General features: G+C 41.3%; 2 long non-coding RNA genes across 2 annotated transcripts in view; one reads left to right on the forward strand and one right to left on the reverse strand.

The window, feature by feature from the left end:
* LOC141409275 (uncharacterized) overlaps positions 1-20,914 on the reverse strand; it is a 70,705-nt gene extending 49,791 nt beyond the window's left edge. The window contains exons 1-2 of the long non-coding RNA XR_012428929.1: positions 20,419-20,914; positions 4,716-4,839 (exon numbers count right to left, since the gene is read on the reverse strand). This is a non-coding gene — a long non-coding RNA (uncharacterized lncRNA). The remainder of the gene's footprint in view (positions 1-4,715; positions 4,840-20,418) is intronic.
* An 84-nt stretch (positions 20,915-20,998) lies between these two features.
* LOC135968722 (uncharacterized) lies at positions 20,999-25,433 on the forward strand. Its single transcript, XR_010583675.1, has 3 exons — positions 20,999-21,477; positions 22,713-22,791; positions 25,065-25,433. It is a non-coding gene; the product is annotated as an uncharacterized lncRNA (long non-coding RNA).
* The last annotated feature ends 1,660 nt before the right edge of the window (positions 25,434-27,093 follow it).

Here is a 27,093-nt window from a genome sequence, read left to right on the forward strand (position 1 = left end):
AGTCACCACCAGACCTGCCTTACAAGAGATCCTGAAGGAAGCACTAAACATGGAAAGTAACAACCGGTACCAGCCATTGCAAAAATATGCCAAAATGTACAGGTCATCGAGGCTAGGAAGAAACTGCATCAACTAACGAGCAAAATAACCAGTTAATATCATAATGGCAGGATCAAGTTCACACATAACAATATTAACCTTAAATGTAAATGGACTAAATGCTCCAATTAAAAGACATAGACTGGCAAACTGGATAAAGAGTCAAGACCCATCAGTCTGCTGTATTCAGGAGACCCATCTAACATGCAGAGACATACATAGACTCAAAATAAAGGGATGGAGGAAAATCTACCAAGCAAATGGAGAACAAAAAAAGCAGGGGTTGCAATACTAGTCTCTGATAAAACAGACTTTAAACCATCAAAGATCAAAAGAGACAAAGAAGGCCATTACATAATGGTAAAGGGATCAATTCAACAGGAAGAGCTAACTATCCTAAATATATATGCACCCAATACAGGAGCACCCAGATTCATAAAGCAAGTCCTTAGAGACTTACAAAGAGACTTAGACTCCCATACAATAATAATGGGAGACTTCAACACCCCACTGTCAACATTAGGCAGATCAATGAGACAGAAAGTTAACAAGGATATCCAGGAATTGAACTCAACTCTGCACCAAGCAGACCTAATAGACATCTACAGAACTCTCCACCCCAAATCAACAGAATATACATTCTACTCAACACCACATCACACTTATTCCAAAATTGACCACATAATTGGAAGTAAAGCACTCCTCAGCAAATGTGAAAGAACAGAAATTATAACAAACAGTCTCTCAGACCACAGTGCAATCAAACTAGAACTCAGGACAAAGAAACTCAATCAAAACCGCTCAACTACATGGAAACTGAACAACCTGCTCCTGAATGACTACTGGGTACATAACGAAATGAAGGCAGAAATAAAGATGTTCTTTGAAACCAATGAGAACAAAGATACAACATACCAGAATCTCTGGGACACATTTAAAGCAGTGTGTAGAGGGAAATTTATAGCACTAAATGCCCACAAGAGAAAGCTGGAAAGATCTAAAGTTGACACTCTAACATCACAATTAAAAGAACTAGAGAAGCAAGAGCAAACACATTCAAAAGCTAGCAGAAGGCAAGAAATAACTAAGATCAGAGCAGAACTGAAGGAGATAGAGACACAAAAAACCCTCCAAAAAAGAATCCAGGAGTTGGTTTTTTGAAAAGATCAACAAAACTGAGAGACTGCTAGCAAGACTAACAAAGAAGAAAAGAGAGAAGAATCAAATAGATGCAATAAAAAATGATAAAGGAGATATCACCACCGACCCCACAGAAATACAAAGTACCATCAGAGAATACTATAAACACCTCTACGCAAATAAACTAGAAAACCTAGAAGAAATGGATAATTTCCTGGACACTTACACTCTCCCAAGACTAAACCAGGAAGAAGCAGAATTCCTGAATAGACCAATAGCAGGCTCTGAAATTGAGGCAATAATTAATAGCCTACCAACCAAAAAAAGTCCAGGACCAGATGGATTCACAGCTGAATTCTACCAGAGGTACAAGGAGGAGCTGGTACCATTCCTTCTGAAACTATTCCAATTAATAGAACAAGAGGGAATCCTCCCTAACTCATTTTATGAGGCCAACATCATCCTGATACCAAAGCCTGGCAGAGATGCAACAAAAAAAGAGAATTTTAGACCAATATCCCTGATGAACATCGATGCAAAAATCCTCAATAAAATGCTGGCAAACAGGATCCAGCAGCACATCAAAAAGCTTATCCACCATGATCAAGTGGGCTTCATCCCTGGGATGCAAGGCTGGTTCAACATACACAAATCAATAAATGTAATCCAGCATATAAACAGAACCAAAGACAAAAAACACACGATTATTTCAACAGATGCAGTAAAGGCCTTTGACAAAATTCAACAGCCCTTCATGCTAAAAACTCTGAATAAATTGGGTATTGATGGAACGTACCTCAAAATAATAAGAGCTATTTATGACAAACCCACAGCCAATATCATACTGAATGGGCAAAAACTGGAAAAATTCCCTTTGAAAACTGGCACAAGACGGGGATGCCCTCTCTCACCACTCTTATTCAACATAGTGTTGGAAGTTCTGGCTAGGGCAATCAGGCAAGAGAAAGAAATCAAGGGTATTCAGTTAGGAAAAGAAGAAGTCAAATTGTCCCTGTTTGCAGATGACATGATTGTATATTTAGAAAACCCCATTGTCTCAGCTCAAAATCTCCTTAACCTGATAAGAAACTTCAGCAAAGTCTCAGGATACAAAGTTAATGTGCAAAAATCACAAGCATTCTTATACACCAGTAACAGACAAACAGAGAGCCAAATCATGAATGAACTACCATTCACAATTGCTTCAAAGAGAAGAAAATACCTAGGAATCCAACTTACAAGGGACGTAAAGGACCTCTTCAAGGAGAACTACAAACCACTACTCAGTGAAATAAAAGAGGACACAAACAAATGGAAGAAAATACGATGCTCATGGATAGGAAGAATCAATATTGTGAAAATGGCCATACTGCCCAAGGTAATTTATAGATTCAATGCCAACCCCATCAAGCTACCAATGACTTTCTTCACAGAATTGGAAAAAACTGCTTTAAAGTTCATATGGAACCAAAAAAGAGCCCGCATTGCCAAGACAATCCTAAGTCAAAAGAACAAAGCTGGAGGCATCACGCTACCTGACTTCAAACTATACTACAAGGCTACAGTAACCAAAACACCATGGTACTGGTACCAAAACAGAGATATAGACCAATGGAACAGAACAGAGTCCTTAAAAATAATACCACACATCTATAGCCATCCGATCTTTGACAAACCTCAGAAAAACAAGAAATGGGGAAAGGATTCCCTATTTAATAAATGGTGCTGGGAAAATTGGCTAGCCATAAGTAGAAAGCTGAAACTGAATCCTTTCCTTACTCCTTATATGAAAATTAATTCAAGATGGATTACAGACTTAAATGTTAGACCCAATACCATAAAAACCCTAGAACAAAACCTAGGTAATACCATTCAAGACATAGGCATGGGCAAGGACTTCATGTCTAAAACACCAAAAGCAATGGCAACAAAAGCCAAAATTGACAAATGGGATCTAATTAAACTAAAGAGCTTCTGCACAGCAAAAGAAACTACCATCAGAGTGAACAGGCAACCTACAGAATGGGAGAAAATTTTTGCAATCTACTCATCTGACAAAGGGCTAATATCCAGAACCTACAAAGAACTCAAACAAATTTACAAGAAAAAACAAACAACCCCATCAAAAAGTGGGTGAAGAATATAAACAGACACTTCTCAAAAAAAAAGACATTCATACAGCCAACATACACATGAAAAAATGCTCATCATCACTGGTCATTTGAGAAATGCAAATCAAAACCACAATGAGATACCATCTCACACCAGTTAGAATGGCAAGCATTAAAAAGTCAGGAAACAACAGGTGCTGGAGAGGATGTGGAGAAATAGGAACATTTTTACACTGTTGGTGGGATTGTAAACTAGTTCAACCATTATGGAAAACAGTATGGCGATTCCTCAAGGATCTAGAACTAGATGTACCATATGACCCAGCCATCCCATTACTGGGTATATACCCAAAGGATTATAAATCATGCTGCTATAAAGACACATGCACACGTATGTTTATTGCGGCACTATTCACAATAGCAAAGACTTGGAATCAACCCAAATATCCATCAGTGACAGACTGGATTAAGAAAATGTGGCACATATACACCATGGAATACTATGCAGCCATAAAAAAGGATGAGTTTGTGTTCTTTGTAGGGACATGGATGCAGCTGGAAACCATCATTCTCAGCAAACTATGACAAGAACAGAAAACCAAATACCGCATGTTCTCACTCATAGGTGGGAACTGAACAATGACATCACTTGGACTTGGGAAGGGGAACATCATACACCGGGGCCTATCATGGGGAGGGGTAGGGCGGAGGGATTGCATTGGGAGTTATACCTGATGTAAATGACGAGTTGATGGGTGCTGATGAGTTGATGGGTGCAGCACGCCAACCTGGCACAAGTATACATATGTAACAAACCTGCACGTTATGCACATGTACCCTAGAACTTAAAGTATAATTTAAAAAAAAAATAAAAAAAAAATCCCCAGTGTGGCAACCAGGAATCCAAGCTGAGAGGCCCAAATCAAAGGGCACAGAAATAATCAAATGTGGGAGATCACAGGAGAGGGACTGCATTTCTGAGCACCACACCTAAACATTCAGAAGCACCAGTTGTCAGAACTAGCTCAGCAATGCGACATTCTGCACAAGATTCAGGGAGCCGAATGGGCCAGCTCACTAAGGCAGAATTGCTCTGATATTGCTTGGGCAGAATGTGACTGCTCTTCAAACTGAAAAGGCCTGAAAACATTTTTGGGTGACCCCAAAATTAAAGTTCAGAATCCTGGGAATTCTTATGTCCCCAAACTACATGTAAACTTTTAGTTCTCTGTTAAGAAACATGTGTGTTTGAGCAAGTTAAAAAAAAAAAAAAAAAAAAAAAAAAAAAAGATGCCTACTGCAAGACTAAATATATATCAAATGTTTTCTGTTGAGCATACAACTTGAGCATATTTTCCAACTTACATTACAGTTCCATGTAGCCATGTGCTGAACAATGACCTCTTCCAGACACGACTTACAAAACCTCTCTCCATACTCTCTCATTTCCTTCATCTTCCAAGCAGATCCAACAGAGGACTTCAAAGTCCTGGAAGATGGCAAAGTGACAAGAGAAAGAATGTCATCCATGAATGATAGTGTGGAGCAGAGCTCCCACTGCCTGCCCTGCTGGCTGACATTGCACAGGAATGTGACATAAAAACACAATTTCATTTCTCTTATGTCACAGAAATTTGAGGACTCTTCCTTATAGAAGCTAGTATTACTTACCCTAGCTAATGCCAAGGAAGACTAAGGAAGTCTTTCAGATGCTTTACAAGGACTAACCAGAAGACACACATAAACACAGCTTCTCTGAAATTCCTTTTTGTCACCAATCACTTCTTCAGGGCCTCAGAATATGAATTCCAGCTGCTCTGTCAACCAATGTCTAGAATCATTTTTGCTGTTGAGTGCAAAGTCTTCATTCATGAGGGTGCTCTCCAAACGCATTCATTCCATGGTGTTCATTTCTTGGTGTAGAAGCGTATGAGGAGCAGCACACTCCCTGGATCTGTATGCTACGTTACCTGTATTAACAAGAATGCTAGGCTGTATCCATTCATTATCTACCAGCCTGCCAGACAAAATGATTCACCCTAGACTTACAGGTTGAAGTCAATTGAGTATCCTTTGAACTGGAGGGAGAGGCACTTCCATAAAGTGGTGAGAGTTTTATGGCAGAAAGTTCTACTAATGACCCCACTTCAGTGCTTATCAGGAGCAGGCCATATAATCCCTTCCCGGAATTACATGCTGGTCGGTTCAGATAAATAACACAGATCTCTGTCATTTATAATCCAAAACGTTAACAATTAATTTCCGAAATCAATCCTGAAGGGGGCTGGAAGCCTAAATCTCTAGGTCCAGGCAGACCCCGCTCCATGAATTTCTCGTGAGTCAAAATTTAAGCCTTGAAACTTGTAACCAACTGTTGTCAAGACACAGCTGACTTAGGCAATCAAGACAACAGTATTCAGCAGTAACCTGGGTGAAACGTACTCTCAGTGTGAATTAATAAGTCGGTTGACACCAGTCCCCAGATGTTTCCCACTCTGGCAATATGCCCGAAGTGATGATAAGCAGATTTACATACTTAACTAATATGTTTATTTAAAAGAAATTTCCAAATCCAAAATAACATCCAGATTTCTTATTTGGCTGCAGATCAAAAGACATCCTATCAATAAAGACAGAATCCAGGATAAACCTTTTCAACATCTGCTTAAAACCAAACAACAGATTTGAGAGTTTTGGTAAAACTTAATTGCAGACAAATTTCGCTGCCTCTTACATAAATATATATTTTCATGTCCCTGGGGTGGTTCTGACCTCATCAATTTTTGTGTTCACAATACACAACATTGTTCTTTTACCAGCACCGACAATTCTGCCTTTATGGAGAATTCCTGTCCCAAGGTTTTCTTTCAGACTGAAGGATAAACAGACTTTCTCTCTGGCCAGGAAAAATCGAACAAAAGTCGGGGGCATGTGCTAACACTTGGAATGTTGTAGAAAAGAAAAATCCACCACTCTACCAGTAAGATCTTTGTTTTTCTATAATTACTAGAAGGCGTTTATTTGGTCTCCATCTATGATAAATCTAGAAGGAGAATGGAGAAGTAGAGATGCTCCTTAAGTATTACTTTTTTTCTTTCTTTTTGGTGTTTTGTTGATTCCCCAAGGGAAAGCTTAGTAACTGGATCAAAGTCTTAATAGATCTGTGTGCTTGTGAAGGAGATAATAATAGGAGGGGTGTTGGCCATAGTAGCACTTATCCCTTTAGTGTGAATTAGTTCACTTTCTCCAGGTCTCAGCTGTCTGAAATTGGACCATGATCCTTGGGCACTGAGACTTTTTTTTCTCCCATCTGGCCAGTGCTGCAATTGAGCTAAGGATTTGGTTCAGAGACTCCTTTGCCTAGGGATCTGTTTAATATCAAGACCAATATTAGCTGGTTGACCCTGGGGTCGGGTGACTTAGAGAGTCAGAAGTCATCAATGTTTGCTGCTGCTCCACCCTTTGAACTTAGTCATGATAAACTCCTGGGTCCAATCCTGTTACAGCCAAAATAGCAAGAAAAGGGTGGTAGAAGCAAACAGAAAAATGCATACTACGGCACCAATGAGATACCATCTTCCTCTTCTCAACTGGCAAACACTTTAAAACAGGGGTGTCCAATCTTTTGGCTTCACTGGGCCACACTGGAAGAATAATTGTCTTGGGCCACACATAAAATACACTAACACCAATGATAACTGAGGGGCTAAAAAAAACACAAAAAATTTCTTATCATGTTTTAAGAAAGTTTACAAATTTATGTTGGGCCGCATTCAAAGTCATCCTCGGCCACATGCAGGACAAGCTTGCTTTAAAATATCCCATTTGAAAATAGTTCAGATTTCCCCAGTTATAGGTGATTTATCAAATAACTATATATGTATGAAATTAATATATCAAAAGCCTTAAAACATTTCCAACCTTTGACCAAAAAATTGTTCTTCTAGGATGTATCTTAAGAAATAATTATGATTTGTGCACAAATTTAGCTATGAAAATGTAGTTTTACTTATGATATGACAAAAATACCACAATTGACCTAGGTGTCAAACAATAGAGACCAGCTACTTAAATGATGGTCCACAACTTATATAATTATTAAAAATATTTAGGACATTTACATTTAATAAAACTCATAGGGCATTTAGATTGTTTCTAATTTGGGCTTTTATGAATAAAGCTACTATGAAATTATTGTATAGTTTTTCTTTTTATAAATAGATGTTTTCATTTCTTTTGGGTAACCCTCCATGAGTGAAAAAGCTGGATTATACGGGAAATAAATGTTTAACTTTATAAGGAACTACTAAACTTGTTTCCAAAGTGATTATATCATTTTACAACCCTGCAGCAATGTATGAAAATTCTAGTTGCTCCACCTCCTTCTCAATACTTGGTTTCCCAATTATTTTAATTTTAGTCATTCTAGAAGGTGTGCAGTGATATCTCATTATTGTTTTAATTTACATCCCCCTAATAATTAAGAATGTGAGCATCTTTTCATGTGCTTATTTTCCATTCGGGTATTTTATTTTGTGAATTGCCTATCCAAATCTTTTATTTTTTATTAGGTCATCTGTCTTATTCAGTTGTAGGAGTTCTTTATATATTCTGGATATAAGCCCTTTGCCAGATGTTTTGCAAATATTTTCTCCCCACCTGTGGTTTTCATTTTCATTTTGTTTATAGTTGTCTTTCTTTCTTTCTCTTTCTTTCTCTCTCTCTCTTTCTTTCTTTTTTTTTTTTTTTTTTTTTTTTTTTTTGACAGTCTCGCTCCATCACCCAGGCTGGAGTGCAGTGGCACCATCTCAGCTCACTGCAACCTCCACCTCCTGGGTTCAGGTGATTCTCATGCAGCAGCCAGGATTACAGGCGCTTGCCACCACACTCAGCTAATTTTTGTATTTTTAGTAGAGACAGGGTTTTGCCATGCTGGCCAGCCTGGTCTCTAACTCTTGGCCTCAAGAGAGCTGCCCACCTCAGCCTCTCAAGGTGCCAGGATTACAGGCGTGAGCCACCGTGCCTGGCTTCATCATAGTATCTTTCTAAGTGCAGAAGTTTTGAACTTAAGTTGCTTTTGAGAAAAGGAAATGTTGCGGTGCTTAGTGAAAAGATTCAAGAGCACCCATCTTTCAACCCCTGCTCAGCCTCTGCTTTTTTTTAACTTGGCTGCCATCTCTCTTGCTGTGTGGACTTTTCCTCATCAACCCAACCATCTGGTGCCTACTGGTGGAAGCTGTGAGTGTGTAAAGGCAGATGAAGTGTCAGGGAACAGTAGAAACAGAAACCAAACCTAACCTGCCCTGGAGCTTCCCATGTGCTCTAGAAAGGGAAGTGCCTTGTCTGCTGAGGCACCTTCTAGTACTTTCTGGCTTTAAACGAAGCATGGATCTTTGCATCCACAATTAACAAAAGCCCTTGTTCAGGTATATTTGGCACATACTGTCATGCTTCTTTGTCACAAGCAAAACAAGAAACTGGGGATTCTTCAAAATTCTATTAGAAAATAGACCTTTCAGGAAATGTTGCAGAATTGGCTTTCTGGGATATGGGGCCAAATATTCCTTCATTCCCTGAGAACTGACTGCTTTCTGCTGTATGCTCCAAATGAACTCCATATATACATACTTCATCATGCCTCTAAATTTTTAGGGCACACATTTCTTTACATGTCTACCTCCTGCAATTACACCGGAAGGCCCTTGAAAACATGACCATGTTTTATACATCTTTGTATGTATAGTGCCTGTCTTAGTCCATTTCTGTGGCTATAACAAAACACCTTAAATTTGGTAAATTATAAATCATAGAGATTTATCTCTCACAATCCTGAAGGCTTGGAAGTCCAACATTAGGGAACCAGAAGATTTGATGTCTGGGAAAGGCTCACTCTCTGCTTTCAAGATGTTGCCTTCTTGGTGCATTCTCACATAGCAAAATGACAGAGAGCAAAAAGGACCAAACAGACTTCCTCAAGATCTTTCACAAGGGCACTAATTCCATTCATAAGGGCAGAGCTTCATGAACTAATCACCTCCTGATGGCCCTACCTCTTAATACCATTGCATTGGTGATTAAGTTTTAACACAAATTTTAAAAAGACACAAACATTCAGACCATAGCAGTGCCTACCAGAGAACTGATACAGAATAAGAACTCAATGCATACTACTTGAATGGCTGAATGAATGAAGTGAATTAATTGTTCATATCCCCAAATCTGAGAGATATCTCTCTGTTTAATAATCTGTTTTGTTAAAACTTTGCTCTGGAGTTGGACAGACCTGGGATCACATCTCAGCTCCAGTGCTTGCTAGTTGTGTAACTGGGACAAAGTTCTCAGCTTCCTTTGAGGCTCATGCCTTATTAAAGGGGAACAAGGGTTATAATTATAAATAACTACCTCATAAGAGTGGTGGACTCAATGAGTTAACACAAAGTGTGTAAGCCAGTGCCTGGTTCATAGTAAGTGCTCTGTAAATGTTAGCTCTGATTATTTATATGCTGTGTTTTATATGACCCAATTCTTAAGAAATAATATTTGCTACAGGTAGAAGATGATGGTGTTGGCCAAATGTGCATTATATATTTTAGTCTTCATAACAACTTTGACTCACAGTTATTATTATCCTTTTTTCAGTTGTAGCTGAAGTGACATGCGTGAGGTCACAAAGCCAGTGATAAAGCTGGGATTCAGACTCAGGCTGACCAGATTCTAATCTCTAAATATAGTCACTCTGTCCCTTCACACAGGAAAGCATCCTCTGATTTGGAGGAGGGAATTCCTGTAGCCAAGGATGGTGGCATAGGCCATAGACATGGGGTTGGCAAATTGCTTAGCCTAGAAGAACAAGAGTTAGCCAACTTTGGGGACTCCCAGTTCTATCCCTCCCTCTTATGGCAATAGGATTAAGTTCTGTGTGTTAGTCCATTTTCATGCAGCTGATAAAGACATACCCAATACTGGGTAATTTATTTAAAAAAAAAAAAAAAAAAGAGGTTTAATGGACTCACAGTTCCACATGGCTGGGGAGGCCTCACAAGCATGGCAGAAAACACAAGTCACGTCTTATATAGTGGCAGACAAGTGAGAATGAGAGCCAAGTGAAAGGGGGAACTCTCCTTATAAAACCATCAGATCTCGTGAGACTTACTACCATGAGAACAGTGTGAGGAAACTGTCCCCCATGATTCATTTCTCTCCTACCAGGTCCCTCCCACAACACTTGGGAATTATGGTAGCTATAATTCAAGATGAGATTTGGGTGGGGACACAGCCAAATCATATCAAGTATATTGCAGAAAACTCAAATAACAGTGGCTAAAACAGGATACATTTTTTTTCTCTCTTACATAGGAAAAGAGCAGCCTAAAACTTATTTAGCCTAAAGCTGGTATGGTGGGTTCCAGTCCACAGAACCAGGGTTCTACTTTTTTGCTCCTCAAAAATAAGCATCTGGGAGAAGTGCTGTTCTTCCTCACAGGGCCTGAGATTCTCCTCCCCCACCAAGTGTCACCTTTCTGCTGGCCTGCAAAATCTCCTCTGTCTCTTCAGGCAGCACCAGATACACCAAGCAGACCAAAACAACATCACAAAGGCTCTGAAAATTAAACTGTCTTTGGAACCACAGTCCACGAAAGTATGCCAAGACCTCTGTGCTAAACCTAAACAGGCTGACTGCCTGCTAAAATAAAAGATTAAAATAGGATCCAGAGTCTCCTAACATAATAACCAAAATGTCCAGTATACAGTAAAAAGCCATGACACCAAGAACCAAGCAAAACACAAGTGAACTTAAAAAGACCATCAACTGACAGCAATGCTCAGATGAATCAGATCCTAGAATTGCCTAAGAAGGATTTTAAAGGAGACATAGAAATGCTTCGACAATCAGTTACACATTCTCTTGAAACAAATGGAAAAAATATAAAATCTGGGCAAAAAATAGTTTTTTATTTTTGTAAAAAAAGGAAACCACAGAACTGAAAAATATGCAACAGAAATAGAAAGGGCATGCCTCCAAGCCAGATCAGCCCTTCAAAGAAGTGCAGAAGAACCATTCAGTGGTTTCCACCTAATCTCCCTGGCTACTTTCCAGCTGCAAAGAATACTGGGAAATGTAGTCTTTAAGCAGGCACACCAATGATAGACTGGAGTTTTGTTTATCAGGTAAAAGGAAAGAATACATATCGGGTTACTAAGCTACCCAGGTCTGCCCCTGAAACAAAGGGCTCATACATTGGGAACAAAATCAAGGCTCTGGGAGTTTGCATTGGAATATGAGCTCACTCTGGATAAGACCAAAGAAATCCTGTGCACACGGATGAGGATTATAAATCGTGGTTCAGGCTGGCATGATCCACAGTCACCACAATTCCTGTATGCCTGCAGAAAGACAACTTGATGTGACCTAATGTCACTAACACCTCGACAGGCTCACCTTTTGAGGGAAGGCCATTTAATTACCTGATTAATTCGCTCATCTTAATTAACTTGTTCCTATTGTTGATAACCTTGTATTGATTGCTCTGCTGGTAGTAATTAGAAAACTGGTAAAGAAGTAAGGAGAGAAGTCCAAGGAGAGGGGGAGCACAGCATACAGATTGTTTTCCTATCTCCTGAGAATCTACCGTGTAGGCTGTGAGCTTAGCATTTTTGCTTCTCTTTTTAGGTAAATAAATTATAGACACAAATGATGTTCTCTGCTGCTTATTTATGCCCACTCCACGTTCCTTCTTAGAGTATCTGCCCTTTTCATTTTTTCAAAGACTCAGCTCTCATGAGCCTCACATGGCCTGCCACCCCCATCAACCACAGCTGATTGGATAAGCACCTGACCTAGGCTGGGTCAGTCACATTTGACTGTTTCAGAGTTCTGAATCAGAGCATGAAGAAACAGTACCAGTTAACTTTGGATGCTGAAACTACAGGACGATGCGGACTTGGAAGGTGGACAAGGTAGCTATTTCATGATAGCCACCGTGGACCCTGTATTCCTACCAAAAATAACAGAGTACTTGTCAGTTAAGTTCACCAGGCTCCTAATGGCATTATAGTTCTCCCACCAAATAGAAAGGGCATGTCTCCTAGCCAGATCAGCCCTTCAAAGAAGTGCAGAAGAACCATTCAATGGTTTCCACCTAATCTCCCTGGCTACTTTCCAGCTGCAAGGAATACTGGGAAATGTAGACTTTAAGCAGGCACACCAATGATAGACTGGAGTTTTGTTTATCAGGTAAAAGGAAAGAATATGTATTGGGTTACTAAGCTACCCAGGTCTTGCCCCAGGGTGTATAGACTACCTCTGATTCTTTGATAGAAGTTTCCCTGTACATTAGCTCACTCAAGTTCATTGCCATTTTTTGCAACCCAAAGAGTCCCTTCTATAACAAAGCACTCTCATCATTGACTTCTCTCTATTTTAGTTTTAAGTGCCTCTGGTGAAAATGCAAAGCCTATTAAAAACAACAGAGTGGGAGTTGCTATCAAATAAAGTATAAACTGCTAAGCTGCTAAGGCCTCTATCAAGACCAATGCTGTGCTAACTCTTTCCAACCCAGTAAAACTATTGCCCATCACTAACATGTCACCACCTCTCCTACTGACTTCAGTCCTTTGGGACCCCCTAATTCTCATACCCCACCCAGCTTCCGAGAACTCTATTGCCTCCCAGAAGTAATCATAGTCAACACTTAGTGGTAGTTATTTTGGCTTGGGGCCATGGCCTTGCAAAGCTAGTATTGAAGTGATGCTCTCCTATCTAATTTGATTGAATTGAGTGTTCCAGTAAGACTGGTGATGTTTTCCTTGCTTCAGGGTCCATCCTAATGAGCAAATGCTGCCTTACTTTCATAGAAGGCTGCAAATGTAGGCTTGTAAAGAAAATCTTTACAAACACTTCTTGGTGTCTTAGAGATCACCCAACACAATTACGCATGGGATATGCTGGGAAGTACTAAAATAAACCTGATTTATCCTCCACATACACCTTTCATTTGCTATTGTGGCTTCAAAGCTCAAAAAAAAAAAAAATAGAGAGGTGTTTCTCTAAACTTTCACTATTTATTAACTGAGAGTGTAATGGAAGTGCAACAGCCAACAAAAATTAAAAGCAGCTTAATCAGGGATACAGAGTCATGAATATGTAGAGCCCCATATTCTTTACTTCTTTGTCTAAAGTCCTCATAAGCACTGTCTGAGTTTGCATGAGTCCTACAAACTAGAACAACTCCCAACTTCATTGAGAAGAATCAGGACATCTTTGCAAATAAGGCAGAGGAAAGCCAGGTGCTGCTTATAACACTTTGATGGCTACCCAAGGCCAATGCTTTTATTTTATTTTATTTTATTTTATTTTATTTTATTTTATTTTATTTTATTTTATTTTACCAATCCTGACAGCAGAAATCTGGAAGCTTGATCCTAGAAGCCTGAAGAGCCCCCAACATAACCCTGAACTCTCACATAAGAGAGGAACTGTCATAGTTTGTTTGCCATAAACAGAAAACCACAGACTAGGTAATTTATAATGAACAGAAATTTATTTTCTTACAGTTCTAGCTACTGGGGCATACAAGATCATGGGACCTGCATCTGAGAAGAGTGTTCTAGCTGCATCATTCCATGGTGGAATGGCCGGAGAGGGTGAGGGAGAGAAGCAAAAGGGGGCTAAACTCATACTTCTATAAGGAACTCCCTCGTGAGATAACAGCATTAATCATTCATCAGGGCAGAGCCCTCATGGCCCAATCACCTTTTAAAGGTGCTATCTCTTAATACTGTTATAATTAAACTTCAACGTACGTCTGGGAGGGAACATTCAAGCCACAGTAGAAACCAACTTCTTTTCCTGTTGTTAAAGGAACACTTTTTTCCTTCTCTATTGACTGCAGCCTAACCAGATCCTAATAAATACACAAGCTTCTATGTTGACAAATACATGTCTACAATGCTGTTTAAATGGCAGCATGGCATTCTAGGATATGGAATTGCCACCATTTACTCAACCAGCCCGTTCTTGGAGGATGTTTAAGCTATTTCCAATATTTTGCTATGTTCAACAAAGTATTAAGAAACCCCCTAGTAGCTAAGCACCCATGTAAATCCTTAGATATCTTAGGCTAAACCTATATACTAGTTTATGTGTCCCAGTTTAGCTGGGCCCAGCGGGACCATCATACATATTTAATTTTTTTGGAAACTTATTACCAACATGCATCTCCAGAGAGGTAGTACACCAAATTATGCTCCTACAAAAGTTGCAGAAAGTTGCCTGTCCATCCATACTGTCACCCACAATGGTGATTATTACTTTTTATCTGTGACAATTTGATTTATGCTGGGATTTTGCACCTAGCAACAGGGTAGTATGTTGTCTCTTAGTCTAATAATAATTTCCCTCTCCCTCATCATCATCGCCAGCACTACCAATTTCTCTGCACTATGGGTACTAGCATCAAAAATATTCCCACCACATTTACTTAATTTTGAGGAAAAAAAACAGTTATAACCACTTATTCATTCACTCATCACACCAATATTATTGAGTCCTACTTTGGGCCAGCATTGTTATGGTAGATGTTGATAATATAAGGACAGACAATACCATCCCTCCCACCATTTACATAGTAGACTGCCTGGGGCTCATAGTCTACTCACACCTCAGCACATGAGATAGTCCCATAATCACATTCTCTTGTATCTCTCTCACAGGCACTCACTCACCAGCCATGGACAACTTAATGGGTATTGGGTTCTTAATCCTACTGGGTATAATTGGAGATGACCACCCTGGCTGACTGAGCACAAAACCAGGCTATTCGTGAATAATTTGGTTATTAGACATAATCAGAGTGGCCCTTGTATGCTAAAAAGGAGACCCAGTCTCCATCCCATGGAAGATGACATTTTTCTAACTGCCATCCCTCAGATCTAGATGGTATTGTCTCCCTGACACCCAAACATCTTCAACCATACAACCAAGCCATGGTTCCCATCACTCTTCAAATCCCTGAGCATTTAAGCAATCCAAGGAAGTCAGAGCTCTGGAATCTTTCAGGAATCACAGTCTCAAAGGCAGATGGACTCTTAGAAGAAGTAGAGGATTCTATATGGTAATCTCTCCCAAGTCACCTCTCACGTGCCCTGATTCTACAGCAGCTATTCTCCCACCTTCACAGCTTTCCAGGGTAGATACATGGGGGGACATGACCCAGAAGCCACGGCCCTTTCCCACACACATCCAGAGGCAGCACACAGGTGTTAGACCTGCAAAGAGATGCCCAGATGTTATTATTTGAGGTACAGAAACCTGACAACTGATCCAAGCAAACTAGGATCTCTCTGAATTCTTGGCAAGACCCCCAGTCTAGTCATAGAGGTATGCCTCTTGCAAATTTGACAGGAAAAAATAATGTATCTCTCAGCAGCATTCCAAGTTCAAGAAGACAGTGTGTGTACATGAGTGTATATGTTTAAATACATGAGTATGTGTGCTGTGGCAGGGGGCCCTTTGGAAACCATCTAGCAAATACAGGTGATGGCTTAACAGGTTGATATGGTTTGGCTCTGTGTCCCCACCCAAATCTCATCTCCGATTGTAATCCCCATGTGTGGAGGGAGGGACCTGTAATTCCCACATGGCGAGGGAGGAAGGTGATTGCATCAAGGGGGCAGTTTCCCCCATGCTATTCTCATGATAGTGAGTCTCACAAGAGCTGATGGTTTTATAGGTGTTTGGAAGTTCCTCCTTCTCTCTCTTTCTCCCTCCTGCTGCCTTGTGAAGAAGGTCCTTGCTTCCTCTTCACCTTTGCCATGATTGTAAGTTTCCTGAGGCCTCCCCAGCCATGTGGAACTGCGAGTCAATTAAACCTCTACCTTTTATAAATTATCCAGTCTCAGGTATTTCTTTATAGCAGTATGAAAATGGATTAATACACACATGTATGCCAGTTTCTATTCTGCTATTTTCCACAGAGCAAGAGAAAAGTTTTTAAGCTCTGCCCAGTTTTCATAGCACATTCATTTATTTGTTTTTGTCTGTTCCCTGATAGAACATAAGCCCTCTAGGAGCAGAGGGCTTGTCTATCTTGCTTGGTACTACCTCCCAATAGCCCAGAAGGGTCCTTGGCATATAGAAGTTGCTCAAAAAATAAAGTAAACAAATAGGTCGTCACATTTCATTGACAAAGCCATCTGTGAGGAGACCTCCATCATTCATTCATATTCTCATTCATACTGTGTGGCTGATGCTATGCTAGACATAAGCCATAGTTAATTTTCTACCTCCACCCTGCCAGGTGCATTTTGGAGCCTAAATGTATCACCAGAGATGGAAATGTGCCCTTGTTAGCATATTTTATCTGTCTCTTCAAATCCATTTTGGAACAAGGGAGGAAATAAAGACATTTGATTTATCACCGGCGATGTAGATGAACTTATTCCCTCCACCCCACATATTCACACACTCAAACATATGGGATTCAGTGGAAGAGATGTGGTTTCACTCTACACTGACATCCCTGCCTTTTCTCCACAGTGCAGACTGGCAGGATCCCATTGGACTTAAGCACACGTCTCAAGTTCACCACCTCTCCTCTCCCTCCAACACAGAGTCTCAGCTTAGACCGGGCCTTATCCTCCACAGGACAAGTCTTTCTCATCCTAAGCTGGGGATCTCCAAAGGGGAGTATACCTCCAGCCAAGAATCAGGCTAGACAGCCGGAAGCATGCCTGCAGGCTCAGTCTTCTCAAGGCAATGTTGGGAGAAGGATCCCCAGAGAGCAAAGTCTCCTGCAGCCAGCTCACTGATGATTGGCACCTAGGTTTACTGGGGCTGGCTTCAGGGCTTGGGATCAGGCACACTGCCATCTCAACAGATGGGCATGTGGGTAGATAGTCAACAGATAATGCATGAGCAACAAATGTGTTTGTCAAGGGTAGTTTTTCCAGGCAGGAACACCAAAACAGGCTCATCTTTTTCTTTTCTTTTCTTTTTTTGAAATAGAGTCTCACTCTGTCTCCCAGGCTGGAACACAGTGGCACAATCTTGGCTACTGCAACCTCTGCCTCCCGAGTTCAAGCATTTATCCTGCCTCAGCCACCCAAATAGCTGGAATTACAGGTGCACACCACCACGCCCAGCTAATGTTTGCATTTTTAATAGAGATGGGGTTTCATCATGTTGTCCAGGCTGGTCTCAAACTCCTGAACTCAAGTGATCTGCCCGCCGCCAGGGCCTCCCAAAGTGCTGTGATTACAGGCCACTGCGCCTGGCCCCAAACAGGATCATCTTGAGTCTTCACTCCTGTGTGCCTCCGCTGGAGGCTGCAGCCTGAGTAGTGGGAGGAATCTGAAGAAGAGCTATCTAATTCCTGCAGAAGGGGAAGGGGTGACACCAGGGAGCATGAGGTTAGGACACCCCTGGGGGGAACAAAAAATTCCACCCCTTATTTTCTATGCAGGCAACAAGAGGGAGTGAGGTTAGACATGAAATAGATCCCCGGGGTTCTGCGATATTGCTCCCTCTCATAGCTGAGAAGTGGTTAAAACCAATTTTGTGACCTGTAGCTATGATGAGGTTTGAAAAAGAACTGGAAATGTGCAAAACATTGACAACTGCCCTGCGATCTTCTCCCCGGGAAATAAGAAGTTCTATCCTCATGAGCTATAAATTATGAATCTCATGACAAGTATCCAGAGGTAAGAAATGTCAGCCCATGTACTGACACTGCTTTATCCCCACTCACAGCAGACACAGCTAATTGGTCACAAAGTATTTAGAATTTTCTCACCAACCGAAGGTCGTACTTCAGACCTTCTTTTCAACACCCCATATATTCACAGGGTACAACATTCAAAAAAATACAAAAGGAGAGATATACTTGAGAAATCTACCTCCCAACCCCTGACCCCAAACCACCCTGTTGCCCTCCCCAAATGGAGACCAAGGTACCTGTCTCAGAACCTCTTGTGAGGCAGCATTTTAGGAAACCAATAGCTTTGAAAGGTGAAACTGATCAGATTTAGAATCTAGTTCTATTTCAGAAGAGTGACCCCACTGTGCTTCAGCCAGTAGTGAGCTGAGATAGAGCAGACTTAGCTCTGTAGCAATGACAGAGATCCAGAAAACACTTTACATTGAGGGGCACCACTTTGCCCACAATGATTAAGACATTCTTGAACAACATCTGGGCTTCACAGGAGCTGATGTCCACTGCACAGGGCGGCACTGTTAGAGCTCCAGCCGCTGCTGGCAGGGTCTTTTCATGGGCTATCTTAGGCTTGCTCTTAGGGATCGGCGTCAGACACCACACTGGGAAATTTCACAGGGCTGTGAATGTTGATGAAGCCTTGGGAAAGCAAGGGGCAGCAGAGCAAGCACTTGGTCTGGGAATCAGAAGAATCTGGGTCCTTTGATCAGTTCTGGTATCTTTCAGCTGTGTGACCTTGGGAACATCATTTCCCTTGTGTGGTGTAAAATGAGGGGGCTGCCCCGTTGAAGAGCGATAGAGAGAGTGGTTACGCCCACGAGCTTTCAAGCCTGGCCTGTTAAATTTGAATCTTCTTTACATCACCCACCAGCTTAGTGACACTATGCAAGACACATAAGCTTTTCTAACTTTCGTTCCCCACAACTTAAAGTGAGGGGAATAACAGTACCTACTCCATGAGGTTATTGCAATAATTAAATGGGTTCACAATACATTTAAACCATGTGGCATAATACCTAACACATGATAAGCACTCAATAAATGCCAGCTATTATTTTATGATGGCTTTCAAAGGTGGCATTAGATCGTAACAGGAATAGACAGAGGAATGAGCTACCTATCTTAATACTGATACTCCTGATGACAACTGGCTTCCAAGTTATTAGAAATTTCTCACTTGGCTGTGGCTGCCATCCATGTACTTCAAAAATAGTGTCATTAATTGTTGCAATCAATGATTACCGTTAAGGAGGTTTATGATGATGACTATCTTCCACCAAGATAAAGCTTTTACCTTATCATCAAAATCACCTAGGCCAATAGAGAGATAGGAAAATGCTCACAGGAAAGCCAGGCATTTGGATCCTGAACCCTGAAGATGGGGTCATGACTTTTCTTCTCAGTAAACAAAATGTGGGAGATCTGTTTGGTGGTGAGAGGGTTTGGGTCTCATGTTATCAAAGTGGCATCAGACTTCCATTAAGGCCTCTTCTTGATATGTATCATTAGGATATCTGTTATGAGTTGAATTGTGTTCTCTGAAAAGATATGTTGAAGTCCTAATCCCTGGTACCTGTGGCTTTGTAGATGTAATCAACTGAAGACAAGGTCATACTGAATGAGACTGGGTCCCAATCCAGCACAGTTGGTGTCTTTGTAAGAAGAGGAAAAGAGACAGACATGCTTGGGGAGAAAGCTCTGTGATTACAGAGGCAGAGCTTGGAGCAATGTGTCTACTCCAAGCTGAGGAATTACAAGAATTTCCAGCTAACACCAAAAGCTATAAGAAGGCATAGAACACATTTTCCCCTACATCCTTCAGAGAGAGTATGGCCCTACAGACACCTTTATTTCAGACTGGTAGCCTCTAGAACTATAACGAAATAAATTTCTCTTGTTTTAAGCCACTCAAGTTTGTGGTAATTTACCACAGCAGCCCTAGGAAACGAAGACAATCCTTGATGAGGGTAAATTGTGGGCTTCGTTTCAAAAAAAATCAAGGAAAGATAGAGGCACAAGATCTTTTTGGGAAAATCTATGACTATTCTCATTTGCACATATTTAGACAATTATGCACATAAGTAACATCCTGCTAACACAATTCTCATTGTAGGGACCACCTGGCTAGTCCCTCACACTGGAAAGCTTTTGGTCCTGGACCTTACCAAGTAACCTTCCTTCAAGCATTCAGTTTCCTGTGTAGATTTCACCTCCTCTGGGATGCCCCCATGGACTATCCTCTTAATAGTAGCTTAAAACTCTAGATCATCTTTATCTTTTCTCTTTTTCCTGTTATGTTGTTCCAAAATGTAATACCATATGAAATCTTCTTGTTGACTTGCTCCTGTTTGACTTACCTGTCTCCACTGTGGTGGGCTGTGAGCACCACTAGAGGATGGTGCTGTCTTGGGTTCCACTGTCTACAGAATCCAGACAAGAGCCTGGCTTGTAACAGGCACACGATTCCATATTCCATCAGATCTAAGACCATCTCAATTGTGAGATACATCACCATTACTGTGTGTGACACTGAGGAAAAAAAAAAAGTGCTGCTATTTAAACTCCAACCTGACAATGATGAAGAAACATAACCCAACCTTAGAGATGTTAAATCACACACACACACAAAAATGTGTCTTAGATGCAGTGAAATATGGTAAAGGTTTCAGTAACAACAACCTCCACACAGGGTTCTGTTCTTGAAAGAATCACTCAAGCCCTGTGAAGACCAGTGTAAAGTTGTAGCGCTGCCCCTGAGCACAGTTCTAAGAGCGTGAGTGGAGGGAGACAGTAGGGTAGGTGTCAAAGAGGACCTCCAGATGAGGCCAATGCATCAGCAGCAAGGAACATTCTGGCCATTTTTGAGACTCATGATGATGTCACAGAGCTTCAGAACCCTAGTATACCCTAGACCACCCAAACGTCCCATAACCTTTTGAATCTCACAACATATGTTTGGATAGCACTTCCCAGCCTACAATGCACTTTCACAGGGGTTTTCAAACTTCCTCCCTCCTCACATCCTTTTAAGGCAACTGAGTGTGGGAACTCTGGTTCAGGGAGGTTAAATCACTTGTCTAAGGTCATGCAGATCATTAATGTCATAGCCAAGACCTGAGAAAGTTCTCCTAATGCCATGTCAGGCCTCTTGCCACATGCTCCATTGACTCTAGTGCCTAACCCATGCTCATCACAGAGCTCACGTTTGAACCATTGTTAAACAAAATCTAACGGAAATGACTTCATTCAGCTGGTGAACATTTTGGAAGATTCCAGAAAAATATGAAGAAGTGCTTGAGTGTTCTTAAGGGAATTGTCTAACATCTTGGCTCCTGACTCATCCTCAGATGTCTTGCAGCCACCTTGTACCCATTTTAAGCCCAAGAGCTCTTTAATGTAAATGAGTTACTGAGCAGGTGGGAGAAAAATTCTGGGCCCCTTTGAGGGGGTGTATTTTGGAGCAGTTTGCTGTTTTCTTAAAGCCTGGGGAAGAGTAAGCAGTAATCAATAGTGAAATCTGCCTGAATCTCAGAGGCTCGATGAAGGTGCTTTTGAAGCACATCACAGAGCTTGATTTTCTGTTATTTAGTGCCAAAAGTTATTACCTCAGCAGCAGTGCAATGTCTAATTTATACCAAATTGTTAGCTGAAATCTATTAAAGTTTATTAGCACCATCTCAGAATACAGTAACATCTCACTGCTTCAGCTCCTGTTTAAATTGACCAGCTGGTTTAACTCTATTAGCTTTGAGGCTGAGATAAACTGGAGTCCACAGGAGCCGTCCACAGCACTGGGGGGAATGAATACAGATGAAGCTCAGGGTATTTGGGGTGATAGCTGGTACCAAATTGCTGCAGGCTTCATCTCTCCTGATGCAGCCTCTACCCTGTTATTCTATTACCTACAGGATAGGGAGCATCCTCGGAATTCAGAAAGCAGTTGTCAATGGGCTGGAGCTTTCAGCAGATAAGGAGGCATTTCTGGAATTGTGAGGATGATAGCCTACCACTGGGACTTGGGGCAACTTGGGTTGTCTGAAAGGAGAGGGATTTTTTTTTTTTGACAGAGTTTTGTTCTTTGGGTTCAAGTGATTCTCCTGCCACAGCCTCCCGAGTAGCCGGGATTACAGGCATGCACCACTACAACTGGCTAATTTTGTGTTTTTGTAGAGATGGGTTTTCTCCATGTTGGTCAGGCTGGTCTCAAACTCCTGACCTCAGGTGATCTGGCCTTCTGGGCCTCCCAAAATGCTGGGATTACAGGCATGAGCTACCACACCCATCCAAAAAAGGGATATTTTAAGACATTCCCCAGGTTGCCAGCAAACCCATGATTTCTAGAGCACACTTTCAGTTGGATGGAGGGAGGACAAAAAACCTAATGTTACTGACAGAGAGATATTCTGATCTTAGGTCCGCCCTATCTGTCCCCGGGTAAGGACCCTAAAGAAATCAGACCACACCCACATGGAAGCATTTAGGTAGAGGCTGAACCACCCTCTACAATGATACACAATGTTTAGTCATCTTGGACAACCTGAAGCAGTGGGCATACTGGCCTTAAAAGTCACCCAGGTCTGGTTGGAAAGCCAACCTCATTGCTTACTGGCTGTACAGTCTTGAAAAAGCGACCTGGCATTCTTGGTCCCAGTTTCTTCTCCAGGAAAAATGGCTTTTCGTGACAGTTTGGGTATTGCACATCAAGCATCCAGCAAAGCCTCAAGCACACGGTAAATATGTAATCAGCATTAGTTTCCTTATCTTTACCTCTCTTGGCATTTTACAGTCATCGAGTTAATTATATTTTCATTTTGCTCTATGCTTCTTTTAAGCTCCCTCATGCTCATTATCTCAAGTCTGAAAAGAACCCAAAGAAGTAGGTGGAGCAGGAATTTATAGCCCTGTTTTACATGTTAGGAAATCCTTGATTTAGAGAGGTTAAGAAACCCACCCAATGTCACACTGTTCCTGTAGAATGAGATAAGAAGACTGAGTTCCTAAATTCTGCTCCAGCTCACCATGTGGTTATGATGTCACAGAGTTCTATAAGGAAGATGGACTTCAGAAAAGCACTAGCACACCAAGCCCCAATGTTAGGGCCAGAGCTGTGTTGTCTCGATGGTAGCAGAAGCAAAATTCACAACCCTAGTGCTTGACACATAGAAGGTGCTCATGTGTGCACTGAATGAATGAACTGATGAACCTAGCTAAACTCACTCCATCAGGATCTCCAGAATAAAAGTAGGAAGAAGCTATGTTAAACAAGAGATAAACTGCAAAGATGGTAGACAGACTTAGAGCTGCTAAGTACCTGACCACGATCCTTCAGTGAATACATGTAAACTGCGCTCCATTCTGAGTCAAAGGCAGCCAGACCATCCCTGGCAGGAGAGAGAAGGCTCCTGGGGCATTGGACCATTAGAGTCCAAGGCGTGGAGCTAGCTCTCCAGGCAGTTAGCCTGACTCCCCACACCTTCTGCCTGGCTATGGATACCAAACCTCCAGCACTTGACTCTCTTCAAGACCCCTGGAACTTTTGTCAATACACTTTGTATCCCTGGTACCAAGCACAGGGCCTCACTACAAAACTGGCTTTTCTGTGTTAAATAAAGGAGGTCAAATAAAGCAGATGTTATTAGCTCCACTTTATAGCTAAGGAAAATTAAGCCCAGAAAATAAACCCAGTGGAAGGAGGGCTTTCATTCCTTCACAAATATTAATTCAATAATTCAATATAGTCTCCATGCCTGCACTGTCCTAGGTGCAGGGGGATACCATGATAAAAGAGCAGACAATGTTGTTGCCCTCAAGGAGCTGACATTCTAGTGGAGGAAGACAGACACAAAGAGGAATGTATGCCCACATCACACAACTAAATCGTGGCATGATGGAGTTCAACAAAAGATGGACACAGAGAACAAGGTTTGGGGGTAAATTTAGCTAAGGTAGGGTAATCAGAGGAGCCTGATCTGAAAAGGTAGGAATTAAACTAAACTCTAAAGGATTATTAGAAACTGGCAAGAGAGGAGTTGACTGGTAGAAATGGAGACTGTTTCAGGGAGAGCAAAAAGCCCATTCAAAAACCTCATTTAAAGAACTGGTCAATTTGAAGAAGTGAAATGAAACTCTAAGACTGGGCATGGAGAATGTGAAGAAGTGAGGTGGGGGATGGAGCTGGAGAGATAGGTGGGATTGGATCCCATACAGCTTGGTTGGTAGGTCATAGATTTTATTGTAAGCAAAATTGGAACCTCCATGAAAAGGTATTAAACAAGGAAGTGACATGACTAATTTATAATTTAAGATTACCCTCTGCTGTAGGGCAAAAATAGAGGAGAGGGGGTTGTGAAAAATGGACCCACAGCATAGTAGGTCATGGATTTTATTGTAAATAAAATTGGAAATTCAGTGGAGAGGTATAAAACAAGAAAGTGACATGATTAATGCACAATTTAAGAAGATTGCCCTCTGCTCTAGGGTGAAAAATGGATGGGGGAGGGGGCCAACTGTGGAAGCAGGTTGGCAAGTTGGGAGGCCATTCCAGTTGGGGCAAGAGATAATGATGGCTTTTCTTGGACTGGTAGAGACCTAAGAGGAGGCTTTTCTGCAGTCAGAGAGTAGTTAAGGCTTCAACCAAAACCAGAGTCCGGGTCTCCTGATTGTCCAACTGGATCCTTTAAACTGACCATGCTCTGATGGTATATGGGACAAAGGAAGATGATTGGTGGGGAAATAAGAAGGTCATGAAGAGAATACATCTAGAACACTGCACCCAAACTAGAGTCCACAGCCCCTGAGTGTCCACACACATTCTCTCCAAAATAAATTTTCATTGTCACATGAAATTGCAGCGACAAGCAAGAAGAAATCAATGGAAGCATGTTGTGGATTATTTGCATTGCCACCTTCTCTTTGAGTTCAGCCACATGATTTCAGAAAAGACTTTGCTTTTGTAATTTGCTATCCTGTAGGCTCCTAATACTACTACCTGTGTTACCTACAGAAAAGAACAGAGAAAGATCCAGTGCAAAAACTCATAGGAAATGATCAATTCATGCCAAGTGATGAGAACCAAAGAGAGATGAGAGCATTGTTCATACACGATGGTCTAGGTCTCCTACCCCAAGAGAACTTGCAACAAAGCCCAAAGTACAACAGACATGTTTAAAGAGAAGATTCCCAGCCACACAACATGATTCATCATATTTATTTAATATTGTTAATTTGAATTTTATTAGATCTGCAATGCTGTTTGTATTTAATTTCTAATTTGTTTTGGTTTCATAATTGACTAAAACAATAAGCACAAAGAGTTTCTATCTGACTTTATGTTTATACATTAACATTTTAATAAAAGTCTTTTATATCCTCATTGGGATCCATGGTAATTATTTTCCTCTCAAAAGGGTCTCTATATAACTCAAGTTTGAGAAACCCTGGTCTCAGTGAAATAAAAATCAAACAGGCCAGGCACGGTGGCTCACACCTGTAATCCCAGCACTTTGGGAAGCTGAGACAGGTAAATCACGAGGTCAGGAGATCGAGACCATCCTTGCTAACAGGGTGAAACCCCATCTCTACTAAAAATACAAAAAATTAGCCGGGCATGGTGGCGGGCACCTATAGTCCCAGCTACTCGGGAGGCTGAGGCAGGAGAACATCGTGAACCTGGGAGGCAGAGTTTGCAGTGAGTTGAGACCGCACCACTGCACTCCAGCCTGGGCAACAGAGCAAGACTCCATCTCATAAAACAAAAAAATGAAACAATGGGCTGCCCTATTCTAGACTACATGATTCTGCTCTTCAGTGGTGGTAGGGAGGAAGAAGGAGTACCAGGAAGAGGAACCATTTATTCTTCCTGGTACAACTCCCAGAAGGTGCAAAATCTGCTAAAAGTTAAGTTTAAAAGAATGGGCTTAAATTATGTTAATTTATTATTGGACTCTCCCGTTACAGTGGAGTATAGTTTCTACCTCTTAAAATAAAAAGCAAGTTGTGGTTTTCCGAATCCCATAGGAAGAAGCTCAGTGAGTTCAACACATAAAGTTCTGCTTCTAACACTGGAATGATTGTGGATTTTTGGTCTGGTTCCTGACAAAGTAGTTAGCTTGAAGGCAAGCGCCGTGTCCTGTGGAAACTAAGTTCCTATTCCCTTTCTCAGCCTCACATGGAGCAGAACTGTGGGTAGACTCATCAGGACTCTTTAAACTTTTTTTTCTCCTCCTTCTTTTGATTGTCTCCTTTATGGTTGAATTCCAAGATAAATGGGCCTATCATGTAAATAAACCATGCACATAAGCAGCAGAATTCTGAAGCTATTGTACAGGGTAATGTTGACTTTTCGTGAAGCAGAGGAGGTCAAAACCAGTGGGTGTTATTTTCTATGTGACACTCAAAGTATTCAAGGTAAGTTTGAGCATCCCGGGGTGAATACTTTTTAAAAGAGACAAAGATAATTTTTTCCTAAGACTTGCACTGATGGAAAGTGCCATTCATCAGCTGTCTGATTAAGCATATAGAAATCCCAACACCTAAAAAATGGAGGCAGGACATCAGAAGACTCAGACCAGGAAAGTGAGCTTGGACAGAAAGAGCAGGTGACTGCTGATGTCTTGACAGTGCTTCCGTTCACCCAGCTCCAGGATGGAATGGTCCATCGAAAATTCAAGAGAGAATGAAAGCCAGCTGTGATAGCCCAGAGAAGGTGGTGGCTACTAAAATAGATTTCCTTTGTTTTGTTCATCCCACTGACCTCTGTCACTCATCATTCCCAAGGCACACAGAGCGCATTCCTGCCCCATTGCTTTTTAGGTAAACATTAAACAGCACTGCACGTGGAAAGAAGCCAAAGTGTTTGATAATTCATCAGCAGCAGCAAACCTGAGTGTTTCTGTGCAATGCAAATTGCTTTGGCTTCCACACGGCTCCTGTCGCTTCAAGTGCGGATGGTAAATAGCCTTCTTTGGGATTACTATCAAGTATTCATTTTAACAACATTAATTTACAACGTGTTATCCCACTTTACATTGTGC

This window comes from Macaca fascicularis, chromosome 20 (genome assembly GCF_037993035.2).
Source record: "Macaca fascicularis isolate 582-1 chromosome 20, T2T-MFA8v1.1".
NCBI lineage: Eukaryota > Metazoa > Chordata > Mammalia > Primates > Cercopithecidae > Macaca > Macaca fascicularis.